Source organism: Stomoxys calcitrans, chromosome 2 (genome assembly GCF_963082655.1).
Source record: "Stomoxys calcitrans chromosome 2, idStoCalc2.1, whole genome shotgun sequence".
NCBI lineage: Eukaryota > Metazoa > Arthropoda > Insecta > Diptera > Muscidae > Stomoxys > Stomoxys calcitrans.
Window position 1 is genome coordinate 35,649,606 of NC_081553.1, and position 23,765 is coordinate 35,673,370.

Below are 23,765 nucleotides of genomic sequence, written 5' to 3' on the forward strand. Positions count from 1 at the left end.
AGGAGGTGCCATATCATTGAGCTTAAACTTAAATCGGACTGAATATAAGGCTATCCTCCAAAAAGGTGGACATAAACCGACACCAAAAAGTTTAAAAAGCTTTGTTGTCTTTTTAATTGAAAAATACTCCATTTAGACGATTATTAAAATTTTTAAATTTTTCCTTATATTGAATCCTTCAACATCTGCATCATTTGTCATTCATGTACCCTTGTGTCCTATAAATTCAATGTCAAACATATTGGCAAAACCTTGCTTAACTCTGACCAAATGTATTAACAATATTGGTTTGTTAACCGCACAGCAAAACAGTAGAGAGGAAAAATATTTGAACAGAAAAATTTAGAATAACATCAACAAATATGGAGAAAAGCTTAAAGGAAAAAGGGGAAAAGTTTTTTTTTCTGGAATTTTGGTTTCGTTTATTGGTTATGTTAAGCATACATATGCAGTATGCTTTAGAATTTCATTCGTTTTGTTCGATTCTGTTGAATGTTTTTCTTTCTCCTTTGCCACATCCACAATTCATTCTTTTCGAAAATTTCCTCTTTAGCATTGTTTGCAAATATCTGTGACGAAGGATTTCAAATGTAGATTTGTGTGAGAGTGTATTGGTGTGCTTATTTTCTCATACACTTTTTTTTAAGGATTTGTTGTGCCATTGTGTTCAGTTTATAGATGATTGCTCGTAAATTAAGGGTAGTCAAATACAGAATACACTGAGAAAAAAATCATAATTGGTGGCAAGGCCCTTTTTTTAAAGTTTTTTATTCCGAATGCTCCTTTTTTTCAGTGTACCAAAATACCTGTGTAAAATATTCCTGTGTGTGTGTGTGTTTGTGTGTGCCTGTGGTTGAGTTTTTTCTCCTTGCCAGGATATATGTTTTGGATAATGTTTACCATCTTGTGGTGTAATCAATTTTCTGTTTAATGTTTATCCCATTTTGGTAACCGGTAATTGGAATTGCATTGCAAAAACACATCCTCACACTTCCACACACACACATACACACACAAATACATAGTTGAAGCTTTGATTGCCAATGGATGGATTGCCAATGATTTGCCAACAGAACATATGAAGACAAATATCATTCATTCCATCTACTTGGGTTTTTTCCTCCTTGCAAAATAACTGAAATTGAAAAACATTTGCACTTAACAAACAATAAGCGAGTATTTACAACAAATAGAAATGGATTTACCTGTATCCATTTATCAATGGATATGGAATACTCAAACGACAATGTGCTTAAGACCAAATGAAAATGCATCAAACATGCTTTTGTGGCAATTACTTTCAAATCCTGAATAAATATAAACGAAAACCAGTAAGGAAAGGCAAAAGTGGGGCGGTGCCGACTTTATAATACCCTACGCCTAACCTATAAACACAGAAGAAGGGGCAACATCTGAAGCAATTTTGATGGACCAGATAGATTATTAAAATTCCTCTATCAAATTTCAAGCAAATTATCAAATGACAACAAATTTTCCAAAATCTGACGAACAAATACATGGGAGCTATATCTAAATCTGAACCGATTTTGATCAAACTTATGGATATTGTGGAATTCGTCGAGGAAAGCGTTGTAAAAAATGAATTTTGGGATGATTGGTCAATAAATGCGCTTGCATTGGGTCTAGGAGTAAAAATCAGGCGGTATATATACATGAGAGTTATATCTAAATCTGAACCGATATCTATAAAATTCACCAGTAATATCGATAGTCATAAGAGAATCCTTCCTGTCAAATTTCGAGAGATTCGGTTAACAAATGACAATTTTAATGCTGTATTACTGCAAATCGGACGAAATTATATGTGGGAGCTATATCCAAATCTGAACCGATTTCTATAATACTCACTTCTAAAATAGAGAGTCATAAAAAAATCCTTTCTGTCAAATTGCGATAGTATCGGTTAGCAAATGACCATTTGATTGATATATTACTCCAAATCGGACAAACATATATATGGGAGCTATATCCAAATCTGAACCGATTTCTATGACATTCACCAGTAATATTGAGAGTCATATGAAAATCTTTCCTACCAAATTTCTAGAGAATCGGTTAACAAATGACCATTTTATTGATATATTACTCCAAATCGGACAAACATATATATGGGAGCTATATCCAAATCTAAACCGATTTTTATGAAATTCACCAGTAATATTGAAAGTAACAAGAAAATCTTCCCTACCAATTTTCAAGAGAATCGGTTAACAAATGACCATTTTATTGCTGTATTACTGGAAATCGGACGAACATATATACGGGAGCTATATCCAAATCTGAACCGATTTCTATGAAATTCACCTGTAATGTTGGGAATCATAAGAAAATCTTTCCTGCGACATTTCGAGAAAATCACTTAACATATGACCATTTGATTGCAGTATTACTGCAAATCGGACGAACAAATAAATGGGAGCTATATCCAAATCTGAACCGATTTTTGGGGCTTAAGAAATAAAATAGAGAGATCGGTTTATATGGGAGCTGTATCAGGCTATAAACCGATTCGGACCATGGGAGAAACCATTGTACAAAATTTCGCCCAAATCGGACAATAATTACGCCATCTGGAGGCTCTAGATGCCAAGACCCAAGATCGGTTTATATGGCAGCTATATTAGGTTATGGATCGCTTTGAACCATATTTTGCAAAGTTGTTAAAAGTCATAACAAAACACGTCATGCGAAATTTGTGCTAAATCGGACACGAATTGCGCCCTCTAATGGCTAAAGAAGTCAGGATTCAAGATCGGTTTATATGGCAGCTATATCAGGTTATAAACCGATTTAAACCATACTGAGCACAGTTGTTGGAAGTCCTAACATAACATGTCGTGCAAAATTTCAGCCAAATCGGATAGGAATTGCGCCCTCTAGAGGCTCAAGAAGTCAAGACCCCATATAGGTTTATATGACAGCTATATTAGGTTATGAACCGATTTCAAGCATACTCAGCACAGTTGTTGGAAGTCATAATGAAACATCTCATGCAAATTTTCAGTCAAATCGGATGAGAATTGCGCCCTCTAGAGGCTCAAGAAGTCAAGACCCCATATAGGTTTATATGACAGTTATATTAGGTTATGAACCGATTTCAAACATACTCGGCACAGTTGTTGCAAGTCATAATAAAACACCTCATGCAAACTTTCAGCCAAATCGGATAGGAATTGCGCCCTCTAGACGCTCAAGAAGTCAAGACCCCAGATAGGTTTATATGGCAGCTTTATAAGGTTATAACTCGATTTAAACCATACTTGGCACAGTTGCTGCAAGTCATAACAAAACACCTCATGCATACTTTCAGTCAAATCGGATGAGAATTGCGCCCTCTAGAGGCTCAAGAAGTCAAGACCCAAGATCGGTTTATATGGCAGCTATATCAAAACATGGACCGATTTGGCCCATTTACAATCCCAACCGACCTACACTAATAAGAAGTATATGTGCAAAAAGTTCAAGTGGCTAGCTTTACTCCTTCGAAAGTTAGCGTGCTTTAGACACACAGACAGACGGACATGTCTAGATCGACTTAAAATGTCATGACGATCAAGAATATATATACTTTATGGGGTCTTAGACGAATATTTCGAGGAGTTACAAACAAAATAGGATAGTCCACTGGCTCTACAGAAGCGCGTTTAGACCAATACTTACTTACGCTTCAGTAGTTTGGTGAACTGCTATGGAGAGAAAAAGTGCATCATAAGGACCATACAGCAGCTTCAGAGAACATGGTGTCTTGGCATAGGTGGAGCAATGAGGACCACGCCCACTAGGGCACTGCAGACTACTCTAGATATCCGACCCATTGACTGCCAGATTAAGTGTGAGGCAGCCACTGCGGCTATGAGACTTAAAGGGATGAGAGAATGGATTGAGGATGGGAGCAGCTCATACCATAAGCAAGACGACGATAGGAAACCTGAAAGGAAGGGAAGAGGTTTCCGATCGCAAGTCTTGGATTGAAGGAACGCTAATATTGCCATTTGGAAGCTAGAGGACAGAGTGGGCCTGGGGATTTACATTGAGAACCCAGGGACTGAGATCTGTTTAAGACTGCCTGACCATAATAGGGGGAGGCCACCGTAGCGCAGAGGTTAGTATGTCCGCCTATGACGCTGAACGCCTGGGTTCGAATCCTGGCGAGACCATCCGAAAAAATTTTCAGCGGTGATTTTTCCCTTATAATGTTGGCAATATTTTTGATGTACTATGCCATATAAAACTTCTCTCCTAAAAAGGTGTCGCACTGCGGCACGCCGTTCGGACTCAGCTATAAAAAGTAGGCCCCTTATCATTGAGCTGAAAACTTGAATCGGACTGCACTCATTGATATGTGAGAAGTTTGCCCCTGTTCCTTAGTGGAACATTCATGGGTAAAATTAGCATTTGACTATAATGCGGTCCTGCAGGCGGAGATCCGGGCGATCACGGATTGCGTGAAGTGTTGAAGTGCTAACGCGAGGACGCCGAGTGTGAACATCTTTACCGACAGTAAAATTGCCAAAAGGGCAATAACAACCCGGACTATAAAGTCACGAACAGTCTTGAAGTGTAAGAAGGAGATTAACGTCTTCTCAGAGGATGGCAAAATCTGCATCGATGGGGTGCCGGACCATAACGGAGTAAGGGGAAATGAAAGGGCAGACGATTTGGCGGGTTAATCAATAAACTTGGTTTTCCCGAAGCCTATCGGGTCGACGCAGTTCGAGTTAAGGGAGTGGGCGAAGAATGCGCATGCAACATTGTGTAGCGGCGAAACGGTCGGTAGGACATCGAAAATCCTATAGGGGATCCAGATCGTGAAAAGACGAGGCTAGGAAGCAAGAAGGAGGTCAGTATAGCTATTGGTATCATAACGGGACACATAGGACTACGAGCTCACTTATGTAAAATCGGTGCGGCAAGTGATAGCATGTGTAGGGCATGCGGGGAAGATAATGAGACGTTGGAGCATTTCCTTTATCATTGCCCGGCTTTCGCGGCTAACAGATATCGGTACTTAGGTGGAGACACAATACCAGTTATGAACCAACTTAGTGGAGTGATATTGAAAACAATTCAGGATTTTGTAAATAGCACGGAATTCCTAACTTAAAATGTTCTTTTTAGAGGTTACTTTATAGCTTTTAGAGCGCACAAAAAGCCGATTACAGGGTCTTAGTCTTATTTAGGGTCTTAGGCCCATAAAAGCCACATTTATTATCCGATTTTGCTGAAATTTGGGACAGTGAGTTGTGTTAGACCCTTTGACACCCTTCACTAATTTAGCCTAGATCGGTGCAGATTTGGATATAGCTGCCATATATACCGATCTTCCGATTTAGGGTCTTAGGCCTATAAAAGCCACATTTGTTATCCGATTTTACTGAAATTTGGGACAGTGAATTGTCTTTCAACATTTTTCTTCCATTTGACCCTGATCGGTTCAGATTTGGATATAGCTGCATTTTCTGAAGCTTGGCCCAAATCGGTGCAGATTTGGACATAGCTGCCATTTAGACCGTTCTCTCGATTTAAAGTCTTGTCCCCATAAAAGGCGCATTTATAATCCGATTTCACTGAAATTTGACACAGAGTCTTATGGTAGGCTTTTCGATATCCCTGTCGTATATGGTTCAGATCGGTTTATTTTTAGATATAGCTACTTAAAAGACCAATATTTTGTTATACACAATTGAACAATGACTTGGACTTATTAGTCTTTTAAAAAATCCGCAATTACTTTTTGGGCAACCCAATATTTGGTCCCAATCGGAACATATTTCTATATAACTGCAATGGGACATAAGGTATGTAATTTTCACCGGATTTTGCTGGAAGGTGGTCTACATATATACCCTAGGTGGTGGTAATCCAAAGTTCGGCCCGGCCGAACTTAACGCCTTTTTATTGGTTTTTTCTTGAAAAATTGTTTCAATCTTGACTTGACACCAAATATTTTGTTATATGATCTAGGATGTAAGTGCCAGAGGCGTGCGAGATAAGCGAGTGCTATTATTTATAATGACTGTAATTAAAAACGTCACATGCTGTTTGAAATACCCGTACAACAAATGTCATTTCATTTTTAAGTGTTGCTCTAAAACTGACATTGTAAAAATGCAATATGACCAAACTAACGTAGTGCTTAATGCTGCTCTTCATTCCTTTTTCATGACAACTATCACACAATGATGACGAAAAATAAATACAATTGAATGAAAGGGTGACCAGATACGGAAAAACAGGATAAAAAACTTTGAAAAGCAAGAACTTAAAACTACCTTCATCATAGATTGTGTTCTGCCTTTCGCTAAGAATATTTTATTATGGAATTCTTCATTTAGGAAAGGGTGCTAACAAAAACCATTGCCATTGGAAAGGGTACTAAACTCACCCTTTCCTATAAGAACGGGTATAAGCACCCCAGAAAAGTTTTAGCCCCCTCACAGAATTGAAATTTTTATACCCTCCACCATAGGATGGGGGGGTATACTAATTTCGTCATTCTGTTTGTAACTACTCGAAATATTCGTCTGAGACCCCATAAAGTATATATATATATTCTTGATCGTCGCGACATTTTATGTCGATCTAGCCATGTCCGTCCGTCCGTCCGTCTGTCGAAAGCACGCTAACTTCCGAAGGAGTAAAGCTAGCCGCTTGAAATTTTGCACAAATATTTCTTATTAGTGTAGGTCGGTTGGTATTGTAAATGGGCTATATCGGTCCATGTTTTGATATAGCTGCCATATAAACCGATCTTGGGTCTTGACTTTGTGAGCCTCTACAGTGTGGAATTCTTATCCGATTGGAATGAAATTTTGCACAACGTGTTTTGTTATGACATTCAACAACTGTGCCGAGTGTGGTTCAAATCGGTTCATAACCTGATATAGCTGCCATATAAACCGATCTTGGGTCTTGACTTCTTGAGCCTCTGGAGTGCGCAATTCTTATCCGCTAGGAATGAAATTTTGCACGACGTGTTTTGTTATGATATTCAACAAATGTGCCGAGTATGGTTCAAATCGGTCTATCTTTTGATATAGCTGCCATATAAACCGATCTTGGGTCTTGACTTCTTGAGCTTCCAGAGGGCGCAATTCGTATCCGATTTGAATGAATTTTTGAATGAAATATTTTATTATGATATCCAACAACTGTGTCAAGTATGGTTCAAATCGGTTCATAACCTGATATAGCTGCCATATAAACCGATCTAGGATCTTGACTTCTTGAGCCTCTACAGGTCGCAATTATTATCCGATTTGCCTGAAATTTTGTACGACGGATCCCCCCATGACCATCAACATACGTGTTTATTATAATATGAATCGGTCTATAGCCTGATACAGCTCCCATATGAATCGATCTCCCTATTTCACTTCTTGAGCCCCCAAAGGGCGCAATTCTTATTCGAATTAGCTAACATTTTACACAGGTCTCCAACATATAATTTAATTGTGGTCCATGCCGGACCATATCTTGATATCGCTCTAATAGCAGAGCAAATCTTTTCCTATATCCTTTTTTGCCTAAGAAGAGATGCCGGGAAAAGAACTCGACAAATGCGATCCATGGTGGAGGGTATTTAAGATTCGGCCCGGCCGAACTTTGCACGCTATTACTTGTTTTTATAGATTTCGGCAAATTTTGTTGCTTATCAAAGGGTATTAGCCCCTCTCAGATAACTGGGCAGGTTTCGCTAATGACGAGTACTAAATATATCCTTTCCCATTAGAAACGGTACTAAACCATTCTCCCTAATAATGGGTACTAAGCGTCCCCTTTCCTATAAGAAAGGGAACTGAACCTACCCCTTCTGGTAATACCATTTGCTGTGGTAGAGGGTAGTTCTGCTACTCATTCCTTTGGGAGCGTGTAGTTCAAGTTGACTTTCTTTTGGGAAGTTTAGTTTTACTACCCACTCCTTCGGGCAAGGGTAGTTTAAGTAGCCTTTCTTTGGGGAAAGGTGAGTTTTGGTACTCTCTTCTTTACGAAGGGATAGTTGTAGTACCCACTTCTTTGGAAAATTGTAGTTTCAGTACCTCTTCCCTTATATAAGAGTAGTTGTGATACCTTTTCCTTAAAGAAAGAGAAGTTTTAGTAACCTGTCCTTAAGGCAAGCGTAGCTTTTGCATCTCTTCCATAAGGAATGGATAGTTTTAATACTCTTTCCGTAAGGAAAGGATGGCTTATGAACACTTTCCCTAAGAAAAGGTCGGATTAAGTATCGTTTTCATAAGGAAAGAGTAATTTCAGTATCCTGTCCCTAAGGAAAATGAGGTTTTAGTACACATTCCCTAAGGAAAGTGTGGTTTTAGTAAACTTTCACTAAGGTAAAGGTATTTTAGTACACTATCTCTAAGCTTCAGGTGGTTAAGGTACCCTTCCTTAAAGAAATTGTTATCTTAGTACCTTTTCTTATGGAAGGGGTGATTTTATTCCCTTTTCCCTAAGGAAAGGGTGGTTTTAGTTCTATTTCCCTACGAAAAAAGCGGTTTTGGTACACTTTCACTAAGGAAAGGGTGGCTTTAGTACCGGGTCGTTTTAGTACCCTATCCCTAAGTTAGGTTAGGTTGAAAAAAAGGGGGCAGATATCAATCTGCCCCATGCCACTATGGACATAAACCTAAGCCAGTAACCGGCTTGTTGTGCGCTCTAAAAACTAAAATGCAATCTTGAAAGAGAAAATAATCCGTGCTACTTACAAAATCCTTATTTTTTTTTTCATGCTACGCCCCTTAGTTGGTTTATGTCTGGAATTGTGTCCCCACTTAAATGCTGGTATGTGTTAGACGCGAAAACCGGGCAATGACAGAGGAAATGCTTCAACGTCTCATCATTTTATCCAATTCCCTATGTAAAGTGTGGTTTTACTAAACTTTCCCTTAGGAAAAGATGGTTTCAGTACCCTTTTCTTAAAAAATGGATGGTTTTAGTACCCGTTTCCTAAATAATGGGTGGTTTTTGTACCATTTCCAAAGGAATTGATAGTTTTAGTACACCTTACCCAAGAAAGAGTTGGTCTAAGTACAGTTTTCTTAGGGAAAGTGTGGTCTTAGTATCCTTTCCCTAAGGATAGATGGTTTTAGTACACTTTCCCTAAGGAAATGTGTACCCTTTCCCATGTACAGTGTTATTTTAGTACCCTTTTTCAAGGGAAATGGTTGGATCAATACTCCTTCCCTAGGCAAAAGGTGGATTTAGAAAGCTTTCCCTAAGAAAAGGGTGGTTTTAGTAACCTTTTCCTAAGAAAAGGGTGGTTTTAGTACCCTTTTGCTAAGGAATTGGTGGTTTTAGTACACCTTACCCAAGAAAGCGTTAGTTGAAGTAATGGAAAGTGTGGTTTTAGTAACCTGTCCGTAAGGAAAAGGGGTGGTTTTAGTACACTTTACCTAAGAAAATGGTGATTATAGTACTCTTTGCTTAAGTAAAATGTGGTTTACCTAAGAAATGGGTGATTTTAGTACATTTTCCTAAGGAACGGTTGGTTTAAATACCCTTTTCCTAAGAAAAGTGTGGTTTTAGTAACCTTTAAACAACGAAAGAACGGCTTAAGTACCCTTTATCTAAGGAAAAGGTGGTACCTTTAACCTAAGGAATGGCTGGTTTTAGTAACCTTTTCTTTGGGAATGTATGGTTTTAGTACCCTTTTACTAATGAATGTGTGGTTTTAGTACACCTTATCCAAGATAGGGTTGGTTTCAGTTTTCCTAAGAAAAGTGTGGTTTAAGTAAGTTGTAGTACACTTTGTCTAAGTTTTTAGTTTTAGTATCCTTTATCTAAGGAAATTGGGTTTTTGTACCCTTTACTTTAAATAGGGGTAATTATTGTACCCTTTGCCCAAGGAAAGTGTGGTTTTATTACCTTTTCCCTAAGAAAGGCGTGGCTTTTCCTAAGGAAAGTGTAGTTTTAGCACTCTGTACCTAAAGAAAGGTTGGTTTTAGATCCCTTCATCTTATTGGGTTGCCCAAAAAGTAATTGCGGATTTTTTAAAAGAAAGTAAATGCATTTTTAATAAAACTTAGAATTAACTTTAATCAAATATACCTTTTTACACTTTTTTTCTAAAGCAAGCTAAAAGTAACAGCTGATAACTGACGGAAGAAAGAATGCAATTACAGAGTCACAAGCTGTGAAAAAATTTGTCAACGCCGACTATATGAAAAATCCGCAATTACTTTTTGGGCAACCCAATAGAATGACGGTTTAAGTACCCTATACCTAAGGAAAGGGTGGTTTTAGTACACTTTCCCTCAGGAATGGGTGGTTTTAGTATCCTTTTTCTAAGAAAAGAGTGGTTTAGTACCTAATTTCTAAGAAAAGGAGGTTTTAGTACCCTTTACCTTAGGAAACCACACTTTACTTTAGAAAAATGTGGTTATAGTCTCCTTTACCTAAGAAAGATGGTTTTGGTACCTTCTACCTAAGAATAGGGTGCTTTTAGTACTCTTTGCATAAGGAAATTTTGGTTTTTGTACCATTTACCTATGACAAGGGTGGTTTTAGTACATTTTCCCTAAGAAACAGATGGTTTAAGTACCCTTTTTCTGAAGAAAGTGGGGTTTTAGTAACCTTTAACTAAAAAAGGAGTGGTTTTAATTCCCTTTATCTTATAAAGATGGTTTTAGTATCTTTTCCCTAAGGAAAGGGTTGTTTTAGTATCCATACCATAACGAAAGGGTGGTTTTAGTACCCATACTACAAGGAAAGGGTAGTTTTACTACCCATTCCGTAAGGAAAGGGTGGTTTTAGTACCAATTCCATAAGGTAAGGGTGGTTTTAGTACACTTTTCTAAAGAAAGTGTGGTTTTAGTATGCTTTATCTAAAAAAAGGGTGGTTTTAGTACCAATTCCATAAGGAAAGGGGGGGTTTTAGTACACTTTTCCAAGGAAAGGGTGGTTTAAGTACTTATTCCATAAGGAAAGGGTGGTTTTAATACACTTTTCTATGGAAAGGGTGGTTTTAGTACACTTAATCTTAAGAAAGGGTGGTTTAAGTAGCCCATTCCATAAGGAAAGGGTGGTTTTAGTACACTTTTCTAAGGAAAGGGTGGTTTAAGTACCCATTCCATAAGGAAAGGGTGGTTTAAGTACCCATTCCATAAGGAAAGGGTGGTTTAAGTACCCATTCCATATGGAAAAGGTGGTTTTAGTACCCTCTTCCTAAGGTAGAGTGGCGATAGTACCCTTTTCTTAAGGAAAGGTTGATTTTAGTACCCTCTCCCTAAGGAATGGTGGCTTTATTCCCCTTTCCTTAAGGAACGGTGGCTTTAGTGCCCTTTCCTTAAGAAAAATTGGCGTTAGTACCATTTCCATAATGAAGGGCTGGTTTTAGTAATCTTTCCCTAAGGAGAGGGTGGTTCAAGTACCCTTTCCTTAAGAAAAATAAACTGGTTGTAGTACCCTTTGCCTAAACAAAGTGTGGTTATAGTACCCTTACCTAAAAAAATTATGGTTGTAGTACCCTTTTTATACCCACCAACATAGGATAGGGGTATACTAATCTAGTGGTAATCCGTTGGTAACACCTCGAAATATTGATCTGCTACCCCATAAAGTATATATATATTCTTGATCGTCTTGACATTCTGCTTCGAGCTAACCATGTCCGTCCGTCCGTCTGTCGAAATCACGATAGCGGTCGAACGCGTAAAGCTAGCCGCTTCATATTTTGCACAGATAATTAATACTGATGATAGTCATTGGGGAATGCAAATGGACCATATCGGTTCAGATTTGGATATAGCTCCTATATAAACCGATCTCCCGGTAGACTTCTTAAGCACCTGGAAGGAATGGACCATAACGGTTCAGATTTGGATATAGCTCCCATATAAACCGATCTCCCGGTTGACTTCTTAAGCACCTGGAAGCTGAAATTTTCATCCAATGTTACACATAGTGTTCTGTTATGGCTTCCAACAACTGTGCCAAGTACGGTCCAAATCTGTGTATAATCCCTGGAAACCGCAATTTTTGTCCGATTTGGGTGTAATTTTGCACATAGTGTTCTGTCATCACTTCCAACAACTGTCCGATGCCGACAGTTATTGTCCGATGTCGCCGAAATTTTGGACAGTGAGTAAAGGTACGCCTCTCGGGATAACTCTACAATCTGGCATAGATCGGTCCAGATTTGGATATAGCTGCCATATAGACCGATATCTCGATTTAAGGTTTTGAGCCCATATAAGTCGCATTTATTGACCGATTTCGCCGAAATTTGGGCCAGTGAGTTGTGATAGGACCTTCGACAACCTTTTTCAATTTGGCCCAGATCGGTCCAGATTTGGATAAAGCTGCCATATAAACCGATCTCTCGATTTATAGTCTTGGGCCCATAAAAGGCACATTTATAGTCCGAGTTCGCCGAAATTTGGAACAGTGAGTAAAGTTAAGCCCCTCGACATAATTCTACAATATGGCAAAGATCGGTCCAGATTTGGATATAGCTGCCATATAGACCGATATCTCGATTTAAGGTTTTGAGCCCATATAAGTCGCATTTATTGACCGATTTCGCCGAAATTTGGGCCAATGAGTTGGGATAGGACCTTCGACAACCTTTTTCAATTTGGCCCAGATCGGTCCAGATTTGGATATAGCTGCCATGTAGACCGATCTCTCGATTTAAGGTCTTGGGCCCATAAAAGGCGCATTTATAGTCCGAGTTCGCCGAAATTTGGGACAGTGAATTAAGTTAAGCCCCTCGGCATATTTCTGCAATTTGGCCTAGATCGATCAAAATATGCATATAGCTACCATAAAGACCTATCACTCGATTTAAGGTCTTGGGAACATAAAAGCCACACTTATTGTCCAATTTTGCCGATTTTCGGGACAGGGAGACAGTGTTAGACCCTTCGTTATTATTCTTCAATTTGGCCCGGATCGGTCCAGACGTGGATATAGCTGCCATATAGACCGTCCTATTTTCTATCACTCCATGTAGATAATATGTGCCTTTAATATTCTCTGTATGAATTTAATATCGCGTAAGAGTGAAGCAACATCTGACGGAATGCATGGTGCTACTGCAATTATACAATAAATTGTCGTTTTCTTGTGCCCTCTTGTGTGTGTTTTTTTTTAATTTTTATTGTGACATGGTATGCCACAAAAATTTTTTAAAAGTATATTAAAGAAAATCCCCAACCCCCCCACTAAAGAACAGATAAACACACATTCGAGCACACAGGCGACAAAACATAAAACTCAGAAAAACAGGGGAAATACTAGGAATGGAATTTTACTACGATTATTAAAACCATATGTTCACACTTGGTGAAGCCTTTTGGAAGGGGGTCCTGTGGGGAGGATGACATTACCCAGAGGTGTACATAAATGCCACTCTCCCGGAGGGAAGAGATAAATTTAACCTCCTAAGAGAGAGAGAGAGAGAGAGCAATGCTAGCAAAACACACAAAACCACAATAGAGCCAACAAAAACAAAAACATAAGGAATTTATGGTTGATAAAGAAGCTAACAAATCGGTAGCATGGAAACGTGCAAGCTGTGAATCAACAAAAACGCTTTTAAAATTCTAAACAAATCGACCATAATTTGTATAATTAAAGTAGAAAAATGTGAAAACTTGAGGTTTTTGTGCAACACCATAAAAGAAAGACTTTAAGAGTTATGTCTTCTGTTAAGAAGAGACAGTCAAATGAAAAGAAATTGGGAAAAATAAGTGTCAGAAAAGTTCAATTTTTCTTAAACTTTGTGTGGGAAAGAAAGCTTAGGGTTTTCAGAAAAGAAAAATTGCATGCATATTATTTCTAAATGAGTGGGAGTGTGGAAAATATTGGGCAATTGCAAAACTTTTTAAAAATTTTGAATAATTTTTAATATCAAAGAAACTTTCCCAAAAAAACACATTTTGAAAATTTATTGGTTTTCCTTAAGCAATTGCCACAAAGTTATTAGACTATCTTTAGATTTCATTAACAACTAGCCGAGTTTTGGGCGGCCCCCGAGACACCAAACTACATCAAAAGTAACCATGTTTTGTTTTTGGTGACGGTAGGTTACTTTAGGTTAGGTTGAAAAGAGGGTGCAGATATTAATCTGCCCCATGCCACTATAGGCATACCCCTAAGCCAGTAATCGGCTTGTTGTGCGATCTAAAAACTAAAAAGTAACCTTGAAGAAGAAAATTTAAATTTTTTGGAAATGCTCCAACGTCTAATCATCTTCCCCACATGTCCTACACATGCTATCACTTGCCGCACCAAAAGCTATACTGTCCTCCTTCTTACTTTCTTTCAGTAATAGCCTCATTCTCTCACGATCCGGGGTGATAAGATTTTCGCCGTCCTACCGAGTGTTTCGCTGTTCCACAGCATTACATGCGTTTATAGCCCACGCGTTTAAATCAAGCTGCGTTGACACGAAAGGCTTCGGGTTAACCAAGTTTATGGACGACAGTTCTCTAGCATTCACTGCCAAATTGTCTGCCCTTTCATTCCCCCTTTCTCCATTATTGCCCGGCACTCAAACGATGCGGATTGTGACATCCTTTGAGAGGATTTTAATCTCCTTCTTACACTCCTTGGGGACTGTAAGAATACAAAAAAATTTCGAACAATCGCACAATTCTAAAAACAAGTAAAAAGGGCGTTAATTTCGGCCAGGCCGAACTTTGGATACCCACCACCTCGGATATATATGTAAACCACCTTTCATTAAAATTCGATGAAAATTTCATACCTTATACTCATATACCTCATACCGATCTGAACTGTATACGACACGGATGTCGAAAAACCAAACATAAGTCACTGTGTCAAATTTCAGTGAAATCGGATTATAAATACGCCTTTTATGGGGCGAAGACTTTAAATCGAGATATCGGTCTACATGGCAGCTATATCCAAATCTGGACCGATTTGGGCCAAGTTGCATAAACATGTCGAAGATCCCACCACAAAGCACTGTTCCAAATTTCGGCGAAATCGGACAATAAATGCCTCTTTTATGGGCCCTAAACCTTAAATCGAGAGATCGGTCTATATGGTAGCTATATTCAAATCTGGACCGATCTGGGCAAAATTGAAGAAGGACGTCGAAGAGCCTAACCAAACTCACTGTCTCAAATGTCAGCGACATCGGACAATAAATGCGTCTTTTATGGCCCCAAAACCTAAAACCTAGATATCGGTCTATATGGCAGCTATATCCAAATCTGGACCGATCTGTGCGATATTGCAGAAGTATGTCAAGGGGCTTAACTTAACTCACTGTCCCAAATTCCGGCGACATCGGACAATAAATGCGCCTCTTGAGGGCCCAAAACCTTAAATCGAGAAATCGGTCTATATTGCAGCTATATCCAAATCTGAACCGATCTGAACCAAATTGAAGAAATATGTCAAAGGGCCTAACACAACTCACTGTCCGAAATTTCAGCAAAATCGGATAATGAGTGTGGCTTTTATGGGCCTTACACCATAAATCATAGGATCGATCTATATGGCAGCTATATCCAAATCTGAACCGATCTGAGCCATATTAACGAAGGATGTCGATGGGCCTTACACAATTCACGGTCTCGAATTTCATCAAAATCGGATAATAAATGTGGCTGTTGTGGGCCTAAGACCCTAAACCGGAGGATCGGTCTATATGGCAGCTATATCCAAATCTGAACCGATCAGGGCCAATTTAACGAAGGAAGTCGAAGGGCCTAAGACAACTCACTGTCCCAAATTTCAGCGAAATCGGATAATAAATGTGGCTTTTATGGGCCTTAGACTCTAAACCGGAGGATCGGTCTATATGGCAGCTATATCCAAATCTGAACCAATCTGAGCCAAATTGACGAAGGATGTCGAAGGGCCTAACACAACTCACTGTCCCAAATTTGAGTAAAATCGGATAATAAATGTGGCTTTTATGGGTCTAAGACCCTAAATCGGCGGATCGGTCTATATGGGGGCTATATCAAGATATAGTCCGATATAGCCCATCTTCGAACTTAACCTGCTTATGGACAAAAAAAGAATCTGTGCAAAATTTCAGCTCAATATCTCTATTTTTAAAGACTGTAGCGTGATTTCAACAGACAGACGGACAGACGGACGGACATGTCTAGATCGTCTTAGATTTTTACGCTGATCAAGAATGAATATACTTTATAGGGTGGGAAATGGATATTTCGATGTGTTGCAAACGGAATGACAAAATGAATATACCCCCATCCTTCGGTGGTGGGTATAATTAGGGTAATGAGAAGTGCTTTTTGGGGGAGCGATGGCAGCTCAGACATTCCAACTCAAATATGGATATCAAATTCGTGCAACACTCCCAAATCCCTTTAATTTAAGCCCCATATTGCCATGGTCGGAAAATATGAACCCTTTGGAGGGTGTTTTGGGGCTGGGGCGGCCACCGGTACATTGCCCTGAAAATAGATATCAAATTCGTTCTTTCTTTCGTTTGGGGATGGGGCAACCTCCCATTGCAAAAATGCAAAATTTGCCCATGAACATTCCAGGGGCAAAATTCTCACACATCAATTAGTGCAGTCCAATTCAAGTTAAAACTCAATAAAAAGAGGCCTCCTTTTTATAGCCGAGTCCGAAAGGCGTGCCGCAGTGAGACTTCTCTTCGGAGAAAAGTTTAACATGGCATAGTACCTCACAAATGTTGCCAGCATTAGGAGGGGAAAACCACCGCAGAACATTTTTTCTGATGAAATATAGCATGAAGAGTTTTGGTTTGACTATCAACAACCGTGCTTAGTATGGTATAAATCAGTTCATAACCTGATATAGCTCCCATATAAACCGATTGCGGATCTTGACTTCTTGAGCCGCTAGAGGGCGCAGTTATTATCCGATATGGCTGAAATTTTGTTGCCAGCATTAGGAGGGGAAAACCACCTCTGAAGATTTTTTCTGATGGTCTCGCCAGGATTCGAACCCAGGCGTTCAGGGTCATAGGCGGACATGCCACGGTTGCCTTCCGGGGCGATCTCCCATTACTTGGACCTAATTTTTCGATGCCATATTTGTAATCTAATGCTGAATACTTTTTATTTGAGTCCCATATTGATAGGAAAGCCAGAGGAGTTTTGGGGTGGGGGGGCCCCCTGGGAACATGGACCTAAATTTTAGTACGCTTTTCGTTTTCTAGTTTCGATTACCTTTGATTTGATAACCATATTGTGCCCATCGGTCCATTTTTTGTTTTGGATGGCGTTTTTGGGGTAAGGGGGAGGGACCGCCCCCATCCGAGATCTAAAATTTTAAGAAAATCGCTTCAGCCGTGTTTAATTCTACGGAACAAACAAAAAAACCGAGTCCCACATAGTCATGATGAGTCATATGTCCATTTAAGGCATTTTTGAGAGTTATTGGTTGCCCAAAAAGTAATTGCGTATTTTTTAAAAGAAACTAAATGCATTTTTAATAAAACTTAGAATGAACTTTAATCAAATATACTTTTTTACACTTTTTTTCTAAAGTAAGCTAAAATTTACAGCTGATAACTGACAGAAGAAAGAATGCAATTACAGAGTCACTGTGCTGTGAAAAAATTTGTCAACGCCGACTATATGAAAAATCCGCAATTCCTTTTTGGGCAACCCAATAGAATGAGCCCCTATACTTCTAACTGATTTTGTATGCCAGATTCGTAATCTACTTCCGAGTACCTTTCATTTGAGGCCCATATTGACATGAACGTTCAATATGTCTGTTTGGGGAAATTTCGGGGTTCGGGCGGCCCGATGGGTACTTAGATCCAAATTTTAATACTATATTCCAATTTTCCAATACTTTCATTTGATACCCATATTATCCCGAGCGGTTCACTTTTGATTTTGGGTGGGGGGATTCTGGGGAGGGTCCGCCCGCTTCCGAAATCAACAAATTATAAAGCCTATTTCTCCTTTCTGTCCATATTTGCAATCCACTCCCGAATACCTTTCATGTGAGTCCCATATTGTCATGATCGTCCAAAAATCCTATTTTAGGGGGCTCTGGGGTTGGGGCGGCCCCCCAGTTACTTGGACCCATTTTTTAATATGAAATTCGTTCTCTACTCCTGAATACCTTTCATTTGAGTCCCATATTATCCCGATCGGTTCACTTTTATTTTTGGGTAATTCTATAGGGGTAAGGGGGAGGGTCCGACCCCCTTTCAATATCAAAAAATTATACAGCCTATGTTTTCTTCCAGACCAACCTACACAATCTTCAAGGTAATCGCTTCAGCCGGTTTTGAGGTCTTTACAGACCAAACAAACACAAATTGAATTTTATATAAAAAGGCTGGCTGAAACGAGTCCACTTCAGTGTCCCTTCTACCAAGGCCCACTTAGTCTATGCAATATTTTCGTATATGTAAATATTTTCATTCACTCATTACTCACTGTGTTCATTTATGGCTTTAAGCCTAATGGCTGTTCGTGTTGAACAAAAACTGTTTTTATTTTTGTTGTTCTAAACTTAATTTGAATATTTATCTGACAACTGATGTTTCATGTCAAAATAGTATTTGAAACTTCTTTGTCAAAAAATGTTGCCATCATTTTTGACATTCACATTTTTTCACCCTCCAATATAGGATGAGGGTATACTAACTGCATCATTCCGTTTGTAATACATCGAAATATTGGTCTAGGTGAGGTTAGGTTGCATGGGGATGATACCAGACATTAGGTGTGTAAGTGTCCGTCAGGGCCAAGAGTGGTCCATTGCGATTCCTCAGTAATATTTCGATCTTCGATCTAGGTAGACTAACTGGCAAAGACACTGGTTGCTGCACAAATCATCACTGAGTCCTCTCGTACCATTTTATTAAAAAAAAAATAAAATTACAAACTTCCTGCATACAGTTTTCAGAGCGACTCCTCCTCCTTTCCCCCCTTCGATTTGGGTAGATTTAGAAATTGCTTGACGATTGAGCACTAAAGATTTCAATCTTTCTGGATTCAGTCCTCTTAACTTCTCCAGCAATGCCTGAAAGAAATCAATAAGGAAAGACTAAAGTAGGGACCGATTTTTCTAAAATCAATAGCGTTTGTCTCTGGCACGAATAGAGAGCAGCGAAAGCCTTCCTTATTCTAGACTTTCTATTCAAGTCCCAATTCAACTTACTATCCAGAATCCAAAATCTTATTTAATAGGCTATGACAGAACATATGTTCCACTAGCCGAACTAGCCGAATGGCGTTCCAAGCGCCTCGATCTTCTGCGCTCATTCTAAAATCTCTGACACCAAGTTTCGAGGTGTCTCCCACCACATGATCCTTCCAACGGGCTTTAGGTCTTCTTTTGGTGTTCGTCTTCAAAAGACTTCTTTGCTCCAGCATCTTCATTTATTCTGACAACATGACCTAGCAAACGCAGCCGTTGTATTTCGATACGTGTAACCATGCTTTCATTGTCATACAGCTCATACAGATCGTGGTTCGAACGTTGCCTATATTCTCCATTAACGCAAACTGATCCGTATATTTTACGAAGAATCTTTCTCTCAAACACTTCAAGTACTGCCTCGTCGACTCTCACAAGTACCCATGCCTCAGAACCATATAACAACACGGGTAGTATCAGTGTCTCGTATAGAGAAATATTTATCCGTCGAGATGTGACCTTGTTTCTAAACCGCTAAATTAGTCCAAAGTAGCAAACTGGTGCCATTCGTTTCGCTTACGGCGGTGCCAAGGTAGATAAAGTAGCTGACTGTCTCAAACTTGTGGTTCCCAACTTTCTCCATGTTCTTTATCTGCTCGATTGTGCAAGACTTTTTGGGAGTTGATACCATCCATTTCGTTTTATCTCCATTTACTGCCAGACCCATTTGCACTGACTCTCTTTCGATTCTTTCAAAGGCTGCAGTTACTACTTCCGGTGACCGACCTATGATGTCGATGTCGTCAGCATAGGCGAGTAGCATGTGTTTTCTTGGGATTAGTTTGCCATATCTATTCACATCTGCATCTCGTATAATCTTCTCTAGCAGGATATTAAAGAGATCGCACGAGAGGCTGTCTCCTTGTTTGAAACCTCGTTTGGTATTAAATGGTTCGGAGAGATCCTTTCCTATGAGTGTCCTGCAGAGTCTTATTAATTTTGCAGCGATACCAAACTCAGACATGGCTTGAAATATCTTTGAACGTAATAGAGTATCGAAGGAGGCTTTGAAGTCAACAAAGAGATAGTAGGTGTTGATTTTTCCTCTCGGGTCTTATTCAGGATTTGCCGCAGTATGTGAATATCTAGTCCAGGGTGGATTTACCAGGTCTAAAACCGCATTGATGGGGCCCAATTATCTCATTGACTTTACGTTTTAATTTTTCACACACTACGCTCGAGAGTATCTTGTATGCGATGGGGAGGAGACTTATTCCTCTGTTGTTGGCACATTTCGTCTTCTCTCCTTTCTAGTGTACGAAACATAGTATGCTGAGATATGCGTTACTCTAGCCAGGTTGTGCAGATAAGATGATGCATACCCCCTATCAGTGTGTCGCATCTAGTCTTAAATAGTTCAGCAGGTAACCCGTCGGCTCCTGCTGCATTGTTGTTCTTTAGTCAGGTCACTGCTACTTCGACCTCATGTTGACTGGGAGGTAAATATTCTATACCATCATCAGGGATTGGTTCTGCTGTAACCCGTCGGCTACTGCTGCCTTGTTGTTCTTCAGTCGGGTCACTACTACTTGGACCTCATTCCTACTAAAGAGCTAAACATTCTATACCATCATTGATTGGTTCTGCGGTATCCTCTTGGCCGCCAAAGTCGGACACTAGCAGTTGGGTAAAATGTTCTTTCCATACCCTCAGCATGCTATCTGTGTCAGTTACCAGATTTCCTTTTTTGTCACTGAAGTTTAATGCTTTGGCAGAATTTCCTTCATTCTGATTCCCGTACTCATCTCAATTCGCTCACACTTACGTCTTTCCATTTCCTTTTTCTTTCTGTGGAATAGACATTTCTCCTCTCACATTTTCTCCCGATACCTATCCTTCATCTGGCGCGTTGCTACTGATAGCAGGGTTGCTATATATGCCCTGCATTCTTAGCTTCAGTAGTATCTCGACACTCTTGGTCGTACCATGTGTTTCTAGGAGGAGACTTCCGGTACCCAAGTACGGATTTCGCGGCATTTTCCATGGAGTGGGTAATATTTGCTACTGCGACATTATGTCATCAAGGAGTGCTTTCATCAAGCAGTTGGGTCAGTCGAGTGGAGTATGCCGCTGCAGCTTTTCAATATCGAACTTCCGATATTGAAGTACTTTCTTTGCCATATTCAAACGGGTGCGAACCTTTGCTGCAACAATGTAATGATCCGAATCTATATTCGCTCCACGAATCGATCGATACATCTAACACGCTGGATGAATGCCTATCCAGAAAAACCCTAAGAAATGTAGCCGAACTGGACAGTCTTAAAGTTGTTGAACTCAGGCACCTTCCTTTTCATCATGGACAACACTAACTCAGTTTTCCCGTGGCGTTAACCCCTATACCACACTCAGTAGGCCAAGAAGTCATGGCCCCAAAAGCAGTATGTTGTAGCCCTGACAGGATATCCAGGAATTTTCCGATTCCTAGAATAACTTGGTCTATAGCAGTGGAGAAATAAACCCACCCTATGGCGTGCCGCTGTTCGCATTCACCTTCACCGAAGTGGCCGAGACCTCCGATATAAAACGAAGTCGGATCTTGAATTCTTGCGCCGTTAGAGGGCGCAATTATTATCAAATTTTGCTGAAATTTAGCATGAAGTGTTTTGTTATGATTTTCATCAACTGTGTCAAGTATGGTTCAAATCGGTTTATAACCTGATGTAGCTCCCATATAAACCTAACTTGGATCTTGACCTCTTGAGCCACAAGTGCGCCCAATTATTATCCTATTTGGATGAAATTTTACACGTAGTGTTATAGCTCCCATATAAACCTATCTCGGTTCTAGACTCCTTGAGTCGCTAGAGGGCGCAATCATCATCCGATTTTGCAGACATTTTGCCCGAAGTATTTTGGTATGACCATCAACAATTGTGCTAGGCATGGTCTACATCGGTCCTTAACCTGATATAGCTCCCATATAACAGATTTCGCATCTTGACTTCTTGAGCCGCTAGAGGGCGCAATTATTATCCGATTTGGCAGAAATGTAACGTGAAGTGTTTTGGTTTGACCATCAACAACTGTGCTAAGTATGATCTAAATCGGTCAATAACCTGATATAGCTCCCATATAAACCTATCTCGGATCTTGACTCTTTGAGCCGCTAGAGGGCGCAATCATCATCCGATTTTGCAGAAATTTCGCACGAAGTATTTTGGTATGACCATCAACAATTGTGTTAGGTATGGTCTAAGTCGGTCCTTAATCTGATATAGCTCCCATATAAACTGATGTCAGATCTTGACTTCTTGAGCCGCTAGAGGGCGCTATTCTTATCCGATATGGCTGAAATTTTGCATGAAGTGTTTTGGTTTGACCATCAACAACTGTGCTAAGTATGATCTAAATCGGTCAATAACCTGATATAGCTCCCATATAAACCTATCTCGGATCTTGACTCCTTGAGCCGCTAGAGGGCGCAATCATCATCCGATTTTGCAGAAATTTTGCACGAAGTATTTTGGTATGGCCATCAACAATTGTGCTAGGTATGGTCTAAATCGGTCCTTAACCTGATATTGCTCCCATATAAACCGATTTCGGATTTGATTTCTTGAGCCGCTAGAGGGCGCAATTATTATCCGATTTGGCAGAAATGTAACGTGAAGTGTTTTGGTTTGACCATCAACAACTGTGCTAAGTATGATCTAAATCGGTCAATAACCTGATATAGCTCCCATATAAACCTATCTCGGATTTTGACTCCTTGAGCCGCTAGAGGGCGCAATCATCATCCGATTTTGCAGAAAATTTGCACGAAGTATTTTGGTATGACCATCAACAACTGTGCTAGGTATGGTCTAAATCGGTCCTTTATCTGATATAGCTCCCATATAAACCGATTTGGATTTTGATTTCTTGAGCCGCTAGAGGGCGCAATTATTATCCGATTTGGCTGAAATTTTGCATGAAGTGTTTTGTTATTATTTTCAATATCTGTGCTATGTATGGCCTAAATCGGTTCATAAGCTGATATACCTCCCATATAAACCGATTTTGGATCTTGACTTCTTGAGCCGCTAGAGGGCGCAATTATTATCCGATTTGGCTGAAATTTTACACAATGTATTCCAATTTGGCCTCCAACAGCCAAACCAAGTATGACACCAATCGGTTTAAAACTTGATAAAGCTCGCATAGCATAGCAATTCTTATCGATTATCCCCGGCTCGCCTTTAAAGAGATATCCGGCAAAGAATTTGCCAAATGTGATCCTTGGCAAAGGGTATATAAGATTCGGCCCAGCCCAACTTAGCACACTTTTACTGGTTTTTTTCTATCTTAACTCAAGTTTTGTAAATATTTGCATTAAATTTACATGGCGAAAATCCCCAACGAAAACGAGTTACAAAATCCAACTAAAACAATCGCTGACTACGAGGCTTCAATGCAATTAGCCAAACTGGCAGCCGTGTGCATCCCACACATTGAGTATGGCATTATGACATGCACTATTATTCGATATAATGACCATTACATATTTTTTCTGAGCAATACAAATATTTGGAGTGGCAGTTTGGAAAAAAACAAACAACTGATGGATAGGGCGTAACAAGGGCGGTAACAAAAAAAAAAAAAAAACACTGCCACATCCATTA

At 39.6% G+C, this 23,765-nt stretch overlaps 1 protein-coding gene across 1 annotated transcript in view; it reads left to right on the forward strand.

The window, feature by feature from the left end:
* Positions 1–23,765, forward strand: part of LOC106080989 (alpha-2C adrenergic receptor) — a 595,036-nt gene that overhangs the window by 564,418 nt on the left and 6,853 nt on the right. The window lies entirely within an intron of this gene.